The sequence below is a fragment of the Hyperolius riggenbachi genome, chromosome 2 (assembly GCF_040937935.1).
Source record: "Hyperolius riggenbachi isolate aHypRig1 chromosome 2, aHypRig1.pri, whole genome shotgun sequence".
NCBI lineage: Eukaryota > Metazoa > Chordata > Amphibia > Anura > Hyperoliidae > Hyperolius > Hyperolius riggenbachi.
Window position 1 is genome coordinate 466,941,978 of NC_090647.1, and position 12,878 is coordinate 466,954,855.

At 45.3% G+C, this 12,878-nt stretch overlaps 1 protein-coding gene across 1 annotated transcript in view; it reads left to right on the forward strand.

Annotated features, from left to right (window-relative positions):
- The window catches only part of KIAA0753 (KIAA0753 ortholog), a 290,703-nt gene that overhangs the window by 80,485 nt on the left and 197,340 nt on the right, over window positions 1-12,878 (forward strand). The gene's annotated exons all lie outside the window — the stretch shown is intronic.

Genomic DNA, 12,878 nt, shown 5'->3' on the forward strand with positions numbered 1-12,878 from the left:
ATATTGAAAAACTAATAAGGCTTAAAAGCAATGGTACAAACATAGTAACAATTAATATACATATCTGCCGCGGCAATTAAATTAGTTACAAAAATGAATGCAGTTCATACACTTCCACTAGATGTCTCTATTACACTACATATAACCAACCAAGCAGGTTTCAGAGTGGACAGTCCATGGGAAGCACAAATCATGCATAGCTATCCACATCTGCACACCTACAGTTTATAATTCCTAACCTCTTGCGGGATACTAAGCACACCTTGCAGGTCCTTCAGGGGGTCACGGTTACAGGGGATACTCTGCTCGGTACTGCTGATGTGTCTTCCCTGTATACCGTGATTCCCCATGATCACGGACTGCGGGCTGTTGCAATATACCTGCAAAAAACAGACATGAAGCATGAACAGTGTGAGTTTGTTCTGACTTTGTTGGACTACGCTTTGAGACACAATTATTTTTGGCATGCTGGGGCGTACTATGTACAGAAGCGCGAATGCGCAATGGGTGCTGGGTACGCTCCCAGCTTTGCCAATTTATTCATGGCTGTATGGGAGGAGGAAGTCCTTATGAGACCAAGTTCAGAGCGGGTACTCAAGTGGTCCCGTTATATTGATGACCTGCTGATCCTATGGGAGGGTACACAGGATGATTTTAATCTGTATATTGAGACCCTTAATAATAATGAAGTTAATATAGAGCTTACTGCTACTAGTAGTTACAAATCAGTAGTTTTCCTTGATCTGGAAATTAACAAGGATTGTGATTTGCTTTGGACTAAAGCTCATTTCAAGGAGACAGCTCGAAATGGGTACATTCCTGAGGGAAGCTGTCACCATCCTAATTGGCTCAGGGGGGTCCCGCGAGGCCAGTTCCTGCGGTTACGCAGGAACTGCTCTCGCTTGGATGATTACTATGCTCAGTCTCAGACACTGGCTAATAGGTTCATTGAGAAGGGATACAATCGAGATTTGGTCCTTAAACAGAGGGATTTGGTTGCAGAGGTGAACAGATCTGCCACCTTCACTCCTAGAGAGCAGAAGCAGGTCAGTATGGACTTTAGCTTCCTTACAGGATATACTGTAACTGTCAATTTAGACAAGTAGAATCCATTTTTAAAAAACATTGGGCCCTTTTGCAACGTGACCCTACCCTCAAGGCGCATATCCCTGCGCGTCCTACCTTCACTTATAGACGGGCCAGGAACCTTAAGGACCACCTAGCACCTAGCTGCGTTGATCCACCCAGGGTACCTACCAATCCCTGGCAGAAAGCAGGTTTCTATCCATGTAGGGATTGTAGGGCATGTGGTGAGGGCCTTACATATAGAACTGATGAGGTAACCTCGGGGACTAATGGTTCTAGATTCAAAATAAGGGATTTTATCACCTGTAAAACTGTCTATGCTGTCTACCCGCTCACTTGTGCATGTGGCCTGCAGTACCTTGGTAGAACCACAAGGGCTCTCCATAAACGATGGGGCGAGCATATCTATAAAATTAATAAAAGCCACCAGAACCACAGTGTCTCTAGGCACTTCTCTGACCATCATGGCTCATGTGTACGAGGTCTCAGGATATGTGGTGTCCAGAAAGTCAGGACAGACTGGAGGGGCTGTAATAGGGTACGTGCTGTCTCTAAATTGGAGACACAGTGGATACACAAGATGGGCACACTGCAGCCTACCGTACATATGTTCTTTTATTTTAATTTATTACATTTTTTAAGTATCTAATTTCTGTTTGTCCTATATAGGATATGATGAAATACCACTGCCTCTTGCATTATGAATTTGACTCATGCATTACTGGTGTCACGCTTATAAACTGTAGGTGTGCAGATGTGGACAGGGCCGGATTTCTGGCAAGGCCACATAGGCCATGGCCTAGGGCACTAGAAATTTAGGGTCGGCTCAGTGAGTGGCAGTAATGCTGTTCTATGCAGTCATCCCTATCTACAAGGACAGCTTTAACCTTTGAACTCTCTGTCCTGTGCTTGTGCTGTCCCTGAAAGATATGTAAGCTCTATCCTGCAGGTACACATCAGCCTTACTCTCATGGTGACACATTGGGTGCATCGTCAACGAGATGGCAAGCATACCATAAAAGTTCAAAACATAACATATAATCTATACGCATATTACTAAAATAGCTATTGTCTGTGACACCAATGATGGAAAGTAAGTTGAATTCTTGTTGGGGCACACAGAGCTAACAACCATACAGACGATATAGTGGGCCTTGGGCGGTAAAAAGTACAAATCCGGCCCTGGATGTGGATAGCTTTGCATGATTTGTGCTTCCCATGGACTGTCCACTCTGAAACCTGCTTGGTTGGTTATATGTAGTGTAATAGAGACATCTAGTGGAAGTGTATGAACTGCATTCACTTTTGTAACTAATTTAATTGCCGCGGCAGATATGTATATTAATTGTTACTATGTTTGTACCATTGCTTTTAAGCCTTATTAGTTTTTCAATATGTATAATGGCCATTGTTTTAACATTATATGCTGTTCTTAATACATGCTATATGCTGGTGCGACATGGTGTGGGGACATATAGGCAGCCATGTTTTGCAGTTTAGCCATCAATGTAGCATAGAACGCTATTTAAGACGCCGACCTCCGACGCTCCGTAGCCCCTGAGGAGTTGCATAGCAACGAAACGTGTAGGGCGGAGCTATGGTGCGGCGCAACGTGTGACGTCACCGGACGTGGTGACGCGCTGCACACGAGGAAACGAGCGGCGGTGTTTGAGCGTGGTTGGAGCCAGCGTGAGTCGGAGCGCTTCCCTTTTAGATGCTCTTGGGCTTTAGCTTATATGCCCAACACACCTATACCGCATCCACTATCATTTTTATTGCCCAAACCTTTTTTAATAAACGTGGGTGCTGACCCTGATACTTTTACGCTATGTGAGGCGTGTTTTTTCTTTCCCTTTGGAGGACATCATTGCGTGGAGTGACTACACACAGTTGGTGACCTATTGCCTGGAAAGGCTTACAAGTGCCCAGCAGCTATTGCCAGTGTGGCTGAGGGGTGGCCTATACCCCTGAGGCGTTGTCGGGCCCCATAGGCCGCATCATCCGGTGAGTTAATCCACATAGGGGGGAGTGTGTGTTCCATGCTCCACCTATAAAGTTGATGTCACTTCACTACTAGCAACAAAGACTTTACTATAGAGCGCTATTTCCTTTTTACATTTGACAGTATAAACAGAGCTGTTCTGTTTTTCTGCGATTCTGCTCCACCCGGGACAATCTCGACCGACCAATCTGCATTGATTCCGGTGGGGGTGAAACGGGTGGAGGAGAGGCGTAGGAAACATATCTCACATTGTTCCTACTCCGAGTCTGTTTCTGATAACGTAGACGACGATCAACCCTGACTGCTAATGAAATGGCCTCATCAATAGATTTCGGCTCAGGATGACCCAGCATTAGATCAGATACTGTGTCTGACAACCCTGACAAGAAACAGTCCAGAAGTGCAAATGACCCCCATCTAGCTGAAACTGCCCATTTTCTGAACTCAGCTGCGTAAACTTCAACCGGATCCCTGCCCTGCCACAAAGTCTTGAGCTTCCGCTCAGCGGTAGAGGCGATGTCCGGATCATCATAAATTATAGCCATAGCTTTAAAAAATTCCTCAACCGATGCTAGGGCCTCATTCCCTGTCTGGAGACTATATGCCCAGGTCTGGGAATCCCCTGACAGCAGAGTCGTAATGAACATAATTCTCTGTGCCACGGTTCCCGACGAATTAGGTCTCAACTCAAAGTACGATAACACTCGATTTCTGAAATTCTGAAAGTCAGATCTGTGACCAGAAAACTTTTCGGGCACAAGCATACGTAAGCCTGTACCTGGAGGAGATCGCACTATATTCACAGCCGTCTGTAGGACTTGTGCAGACCCAGACAAAGCGTTGATCTGGGTCTGATGACTGTCCAGCACTTGGATGAAATTTTCCACCGAGGTGGTGAGTGCATCAAGACGGCTGTTAAGTGCGTCCATTTGGTTTGGGTCTGCCATTCTGTAACGATCGGTGTCAGCACCCAGAGAGAATCTGATTATTGGTGATCTGCAGTATCACTAAGAATACAGATTATACCTGATTATTGATGATCTGCAGAATCACCAATAATCTAAGTATAACTAACCTCTGGACACCTTTATAATGTGAGTGTTTGGTGCAACAGTAATGACTTTGAGTAAGACCACCCGAGGAGCAGGTGGTCTCTGGCAGCATCGGCGATACTGCCTTTTGGGACGTACAAAAACCGTCCAACAGCCTGAGGCCTCCAAAGGGGTGGAGTCCCAGGCTGAAGGTAGGAAGAACCTGTGAGTGAGTGACACCTGAAAGGTGGATGTTACTAGCAGGTCTCCAGACTATCTCTAAGGAGAGAGATAGCTCTCTAGGTCGGGCAAGCCAGGTCGGCAACACACAGACAGACAAGGTACATAGACAGAAGGCTGATTTGGTATCCAAAGGCAGGCAGGGTTTGGCAACAGATAATCATATAGGTGTAGGTACCGAATCAGAAAGCAGAGGGATAGTCAGGAATGCAATAGGTCATAACAGATATCATCAATGCCTAGTCTTGGGTGTGAGGTCCGTGGTCTCTACACTCTGGAACTAGTCTGGAGTATAATATGATGGTACAGAGTATTCCTAGACTTGGGTGTGAGGTCCGTGGTCTCGACACCCTGGAACTAGCCTGGAGTATAACAGAATGATAACACAGAGTCCCTAATCTTGGGTGTGAGGTCCGTGGTCTCGACACCCAGGAACTAGTCTGAAGTATAACAGAATGATAACACAAAGTCCCTAATCTTGGGTGTGAGGTCCGTGGTCTCAACACCCTGGAACTAGTCTGAAGTATAACAGAATGATAACACAGAGTCCCTAATCTTGGGTGTGAGGTCCGTAGTCTCAACACCCTGGAACTAGTCTGAAGTATAACAGAATGATAACACAAAGTCCCTAATCTTGGGTGTGAGGTCCGTAGTCTCAACACCCTGGAACTAGTCTGAAGTATAGCACAATAATACACAGAAGTAATCTGGCTCAGTGTGAATTCCCAGGTCCTCCTGGTTCTAACACACTGTAGGATCTGACTAAGGTCTGAGTGCTTCTACGTAGTGTTCACAACGGCAGACAACTTGAGACTGACCAGCAGTGACTATATATAGCGTGGCGCTCTCCGGCGCCACCCATCAGCGATCAACCTAGTCACTTGCTTTGAGGTCAACTGAGCAACCTGGTCAGCTGATCCCTCCTTGGTTGTCATAAAGGTTCTGCCCCTCAGCCTGTGTGAACTAACAGGCCCAGCTACACCAGACGCACGCTGCTGCGTGCAAACCGCCGCTTGCCGCCAGTACACGCGGCGGCTTTTCCGCGTTTTATCACACCCCTGCAATGATCGGCTGTTTCTATGAAAAGCAGCGCGATCATTGTGAAGAAAAAAAATGTTTCCCAGCCTCATTGACCTTCCTGTAAGCGTCCTTCTGACGCTCACAGGACCATTCACAAAAAATTACTGTGGCCATCTTGTGGCCAAATAGTAAAACTACACCCAAAAGCATTTTCCATATATAACTATATTGTTTTACATTATAAATTAACTCATTACCCCCACACTCCCCATTTATTTTTTTTGTAATTAAAAAAAAAATTACAATAAAAAAAAAATACATACAGTGGCTTGCAAAAGTATTCGGCCCCCTTGAAGTTTTCAACTTTTGTCACATTACTGCCACAAACATGAATCAATTTTATTGGAATTCCACGTGAAAGACCAATGCAAAGTGGGATACACGTGAGAAGTGGAACGAAAATCATACATGATTCCAAACATTTTTTACAAATAAATAACTGCAAAGTGGGGTGTGCGTAATTATTCAGCCCCCTTTGGTCTGAGTGCAGTAAGTTGCCCATAGACATTGCATGATGAGTGCTAATGACTAAATAGAGTGCACCTGTGTGTAATCTAATGTCAGTACAAATACAGCTGCTCTGTGATGGCCTCAGAGGTTGTCTAAGAGAATATGAGAATATTGGGAGCAACAACACCATGAAGTCCAAAGAACACACCAGACAGGTCAGGGATAAAGTTATTGAGAAATTTAAAGCAGGCTTAGGTTACAAAAAGATTTCCAAAGCATTGAACATCCCACGAAGCACTGTTCAAGTGATCATTCAGAAATGGAAGGAGTATGGCACAACTGTAAACCTACCAAGACAAGGCCGTCCACCTAAACTCACAGGCCGAACAAGAAAAGTGATGATCAGAAATGCAGTCAAGAGGCCCATAGTGAATCGGGATGAACTTCAGAAGTCTACGGCTCAGGTGAGGGAATGTGTCCATAGGACAACTATTAGTCATGCACTGTACAAAGTTGGCTTTTATGGAAGATTGGCAAGGAGAAAGCCATTGTTAACAAAAAAGCATAAGAAGTCCCGTTTGCAGTTTGCCACAAGCCATGTGGGGGACACAGCAAACATGTGGAAGAAGGTGCTCTGGTCAGATGAGACCAATATGGAACTTTTTGGCCAAAATGCAAAACGCTATGTGTGGCAGAAAACTAACACTGCACATCACTTTGAACACACCATCCCCACTGTCAAATATGGTGGTGGCAGCATCATGCTCTGGTGGTGCTTCTCTTCAGTAGGGACCGGGAAGCTAGTCAGAGTTGATGGGAAGATGAATGGAGCCAAATACAGGGCATTCTTGGAAGAAAACCTCTTGGAGTCTGCAAAAGACTTGAGACTGGGGCGGAGGTTCACCTTCCAGCAGGACAACGACCCTAAACTTAAAGCCAGGGCAACAATGGAATGGTTTAAAACAAAACATATCCATGTGTTAGAATGGCCCAGTCAAAGTCCAGATCTAAATCCAATCAAGAATCTGTGGCAAGATCTGAAAACTGCTGTTCACAAACGCTATCCATCTAATCTCACTGAGCTGGAGCTGTTTTGCAAAAAAAATAATGGGCAAGTATTTCAGTCTCTAGATGTGCAAAGCTGGTAGAGACATACCCTAAAAGACTGGCAGCTGTAATTGCAGCAAAAGGTGATGCTACAAAGTATTGACTCAGGGGGCTGAATAATTACGCACACCTCGTTTTGCAGTTATTTATTTGTAAAAAATGTTCGGAATCATGTATGATTTTCGTTCCACTTCTCACGTGTACACCACTTTGTATTGGTCTTTCACGTGGAATTCCAATAAAATTGATTCATGTTTGTGGCAGTAATGTGACAAAATGTGGAAAACTTCAAGGGGGCCGAATACTTTTGCAAGACACTGTAAATAGTTACCTTAGGGACTGAACTCTTTAAATATTTATGTCAAGAGGGTATAACACTGTTACTTTATAAACTATGGGCTTGTAATTAGGGATGGTCGCAAAACTGAAAAAAATGCACCTTTATTTCGAAATATTGGCGCCAAACATTGTGATAGGGACATCATTTAAACGGTGTAATAGAGGGGACAAATGGGCAAATACATTTCATGGATTTTAATTACAGTAGCATGCATTATTTAAAAACTATAATGGCCGAAAACTGAAAAATAATGATTTTTTTCCCACATTTTTTTCCTATTTATCCATTAAAACACATTTAGAATAAAATAATTCTTGGCATAATGTCCCACCTAAAGAAAGCCTAATTGGTGGCGAAAAAAACAAGATATAGTTCATTTCATTGCGATAAATAATGACAAAGTTATAGACGAATGAATGGAAGGAGAGCTGAAAGGTGTAAATTGCTTTGGTGCTACAGGGGTAAAAGCCCTCAGTTGTGAAGTGGTTAAAGTGTGACGACCTGCTGGGGCTCAGTAAATATTTTTTTCACCCTGTAGTGTAAAATAGTCTGTAGTGTAAAATAGTCTTTGTCTAAAAACTACAGTGACCTAAAAACAAAATGCTGTGGTGTCCTTGGCTCAGAGAGTATGCCTGCCTACCCATGTCCTGGGTGGTACTTGAACCGCTAACCTTGTGATTAGCAGGCAGTGACAATTTCTCTCTCAACCATCTCATCCACCTGACATCATCAGCAGCTAAACTGCCTTATGGCAGGTGAAAGTGACAGTTGAAATTTTCCAACTGCTGTCACGCTCATAGCTTTGAATTTCTACTCAGTGGGATAATTTTAAAAAATGCTGCCATTCACAAAAGTATTAATGTCAGAGTCCAAATACTTTGTATAGTTAATCACAATGTCACAGGGGAAGGGGAGGGGTGTGTGTAAAATGTTGAAACTGTGTGAACAACACCCAATCAAATTTCACCTATTGTTTTTCAATGGAGAGATTCAAACTGCTCCCATTTTTACATTACTGATGCCAAGAACCCCAAAGTTAACACAGTTGGTTATTGGGTGACTTTGTTTTAGGGTACGTTTCCACTTGTGCGTTGCGTTTTTGACACGAAAATCGCGTCAACGAATTCACATGCGGATTCGTTCCCGTTTCCATGCGGATTTTCTCGCGAAATCGCTAGCAGTTTGCGCTATGCGGTTTTAACCATGTCAATGCCAGTAAGCATTGGCATGGGTTTTTATGCAACGACGCACGCGAAAACGCATGGAAAACCGCAAGACAAAAACGCTTGCGGTTTTCCTATTAAATTACATTACCAGCGATTCACGTGTGGGTGTGCGGCATGCGAATTCTGACGGGTCTGCCGAACAGATTTTTTTCTGCACAGCAAACCACACAGAATTCCTGACAAGTGGAAACAGACCCATCCACTTGTATTGGTTATGCAAATTTGCATGCGGACAACGCATGCTAATTCGCGTTAGTGGAAACATGCCCTTTGGGCCTGAGCCCACTAACGCAGTTGTATCCGCTTCTGTCCGCTTTTCTGTATCTGTAACATTGATGTGTAACTGAAAAGCGGACACGATTGCATCAGTGGGCTCTGGCCCTCAGAGTTAGCAAGTGGGCGGAGCCACCAAACCAATCAAATTTCACTCATTGCTTTTCAGTTGAGAAAGGAAAACAGCGGCCATTTTTACACTTTAAACTCCTGGCTTCCCAAACTTTAAAGTGTTGGTCACTGGGTGACTGGGGCTAATAGATTGGGAAAAATAAAAAGGTGGGCCAATAAAACAGCCAATCAGATTTTAGTCATTGACTTCAATCAGAAAAAAAGTACTGCTGCCGTTATCACATTTGAAATGCCAAGCTTTCTAAACTTTGCACAATTACTCACTGGATGTCTGTGGTCAAAATGTAGCTATACACAGTAAGTTTTCATTAACTCCTGTGCGACCGCCTAACGCCGCAGAGTGGCTCCCCCAGGACCGCCAAACGCCGATTGGTGTCAAGTCCTGGAGGGCGGAGATTAGCAGGGAATGCACGCGCGCATGTGTTCCCTGCTCGTAAACAGAGCGGGGATCCGTGATCAGCCAGCCAGCCACGACTGGAGCGTGTAGTGATTGGATGTAGACTAGACAAGACAAATAACATTTATATTGCGCTTTTCTCCTTGCTGACTCAAAGCGCCAGAGCAGAGCAGCAGCCACTAGGGCGCGCTCTATTGGCAGTAGCAGTGTAAGCGAGACTTGCCAAAGGTCTCCTACTGAATTAGTGCTTGCTTACTGAACAGGCAGAGCCGAGATTCGAACCCAGGTCTCCTGTGTCAGAGGCAGAGCCCTTAACCATTACACCATCAGCCAACATTATCTTACTCATGGATCTACATTATCTTACTCAAATTATGTTGTGGTTGGATCTCGGGGGAGGGAGGGAGACAAAAAAAATAATTTTATTTTTTTTTAAATTGATATCGCAGCAGCAATCAGATACCACCAACTGCAAGCTCTGTTGGTGGGAAAAAATGAGGCATTATTAATTTGGCTGCTAAGTTGCATGGCCGAGTAACTGTTAAAGCTGCAGAGTGCTGAATTGTAAAAAAAAAAAAAAAAATCGCCTGGTCACTAGGGGGATGTAAACCTGTGGTCCTCAAGTGGTTAATTTCCACCAGCAGAGGCAAAAGAGCACTCATATGGGGTACTGTGGGAGAATCCCATATCCAAATTTCAATTTAACCAACTTACCCCACAGGTGCGGATATCTCCGCTCCTTTTTCCATCCTTTCACAACCAGGGACGGATATATCCGCACCCCCCGCTGCTACCGCCGCTGTCCACGCTCCCGCTCGCTCGTGCGCGCGCTCCCACACACCGCCGCTCGCCTGGAGATCAATGAACGGGAAAAACTGTTCCAGTTAATTGATCTTAGCCCCCCGCAATGATTGGCTGTTTCTATGAAAAGCAGCGCGATCATTGTGAAGAAAAAAAAAAAGTTTCCCAGCCTCATTGACCTTCCTGTAAGTGTCCTTCTGATGCTCACAGGACCATTCACAAAAAATTACTGTGGCCATCTTGTGGCCAAATAGTAAAACTACACCCAAAAGCATTTTTCATATATAACTGTGAGAAAACGCGGAAGCACCGCCGCATGCACTTCTGGCAAGGCGGCGGATTCCGCGTCCAGCGTAACCACTGAGGTATGTGGTCACTCGTCATTGTGTCTGCCTGAACGCGGAAGAACCGCTGCATGCCTGGCGGCATGGCGGCGGATTCCGCGTGCAACGCGGCGGGCATTTCACAGCAGGGTTCTGGTGTGGCTGGGAGCTGTAGTCCACATAGGTTTAGGTGGACGCGCGCGCGCGCGCGCTAAGAGGAAGAGTCTTATACCAGTCAGTGGGGGATCAGCTGACCAGGCTGGTCAGCTGACGCCAGAAACAGTTTCCATTGGTCCAGCACTTGGGGGAGGCGCCGGAGAGCGCTGAACTATATATACTGGTGGCTGGGCATTTGCTAGTTGTCTGCCGTTGCGATCACTACGTGGTAGCACTCAGACCTTGTCTGTATCTGTGTTATTAGACCAGTTTCCAAAGGTGTTGATGGCCAAGGATCTCACACCTTAGTCTTGGAATTCTGTACCATCTGTATTATTCGTATTATCTAGTCTAGTTCCTGGAGTGTGAGAATCTTGGAGCTCGCACTCAAGTCTAGGCATTGTTGATTATCTGTTATGACTTTCTGCATTCCTGACCATTCTCCTGATCTCTGATTTTGTACCTTTGTCTTCTGATTCCCTGTTGCCAAAACTCGGCTAGTCTCTGGATTCCGTATCTGCCTATTGTCTTTGTACCTTATCTGTCTGTGTGTTAACGACCTGGCTTGTCCGACCTCGAGAACTATCTCCCCTGTTAGGAGATAGTTCACAGATCTGTCAGTGACACTTATCCTTTAGTGTCACTCACGTTCTGTCCTTCCCATTCACTGTCTGACTCCTCCCCTTGGAGAGTCCAGACTATGGAAGGAACCTATTGCTGAGCAGTCTCCCTATCTGCTCTTGCACCTATCTTCAGGTGTGGTTCTCAAAGTATTACTGTTGCATCAAACACTCATATATCTCAGGTGTCCAGAGGTTAGAAGATATATCTGATTATCTGTGATACTTCAGATCATCAATAATCGGGTATATTCTGCATTCTCGGTGATACTGCAGATCACCGGTAATCAGACCCTCTCTGTGTAACACCGATCGTTACAGAACGGCAGAGCCGTGGACGAAGTACTGTAAAAATGGTGTCTTATGCTCCACCTCCAGTGATTCCACCTCCAGTAATTCCACCTTCACCCGCTTCGCCTCCATCTGAGCCAATGCAGATTGGTCGGTCTCGTTTGTCTCAGGTGGAGCGGAAGCGCAGGCTGTCTGAACAGTTGTGTCTCTACTGTGCAGAGGGGGGTCATAGGGTGCAAAATTGTCCCAAGAGGTCGGGAAACGCTACTGCCTAGCTGTACTCAGGGGTCAGGCCCTAGGCGCTCAGTTGGTACCCTTCAATGACGAGCGACTTCTTCTTCCTTGTACTATTTCTTGGGAAGATAAGTCTGAAGTTACTGAGGCCTTCGTTGACTCAGGCTCAGCAGCTAATTTTATGGATTTTGAGTTTGCTAAAAGATTGGGCATTCCACTCACACCGATAAACCCACGTATTCAGGTTACGGCAGTGGATGACTCCCCTCTGCAGGGAAACAGTCCGCTGTCTCAGACACCAGAAGTCGGAATTACTATCGGGGTGTTACATTTTGAGAAGTTACAGTTTTTTGTGTTACATATGGCCACCTCCACGATTATTCTCGGTATGCCTTGGTTACAGGTGCACTCACCTCAGATCATTTGGGCCACCAGTCAGCTAACCAGCTGGTCTCCCCACTGTTTTCAAAACTGCCTAGTGAAGGTAACATTGGGAGAGACTAAGGTTCATGTGGAGGGTGTGCCAGACCAGTACTCAGACTTTTCCGACGTGTTTTGTGCCAAGTCAGCCGACAAACTTCCCCCACATCGCCCTTTTGATTGTCCTATTGATCTCCATTCAGGTTGTATGCCCCCTAGAGGCCACCTCTATAACTTGTCTGGGCCAGAAAAATTGGCCATGCAGGAATACATTCGTGAGAATTTAGCCAAGGGGTTCATCCGGCTCTCTCGGTCACCTGCTGGAGCAGGGTTCTTTTTTGTAAAAAAGAAAGATGGAGGTCTTAGGCCGTGCATTGATTATAGAGGCCTGAATAAAATTACGGTAAAGAATCGCTATCCGTTGCCTCTGATTGACGATTTATTTACTCAGGTCACCAATGCCAAGATTTTTTCTAAACTGGATTTACGAGGGGCATACAACCTAGTACGGATCAGAGAGGGCGATGAATGGAAGACGGCCTTCAACACACCCGACGGCATTACGAGTACCTGGTGATGCCCTTCGGGTTGTGTAACGCCCCGACCGTCTTTCAAGAACTTATTAACGAGGTGTTTAGAGAGATCTTGGGGAAGTTTGTCATGGTATAT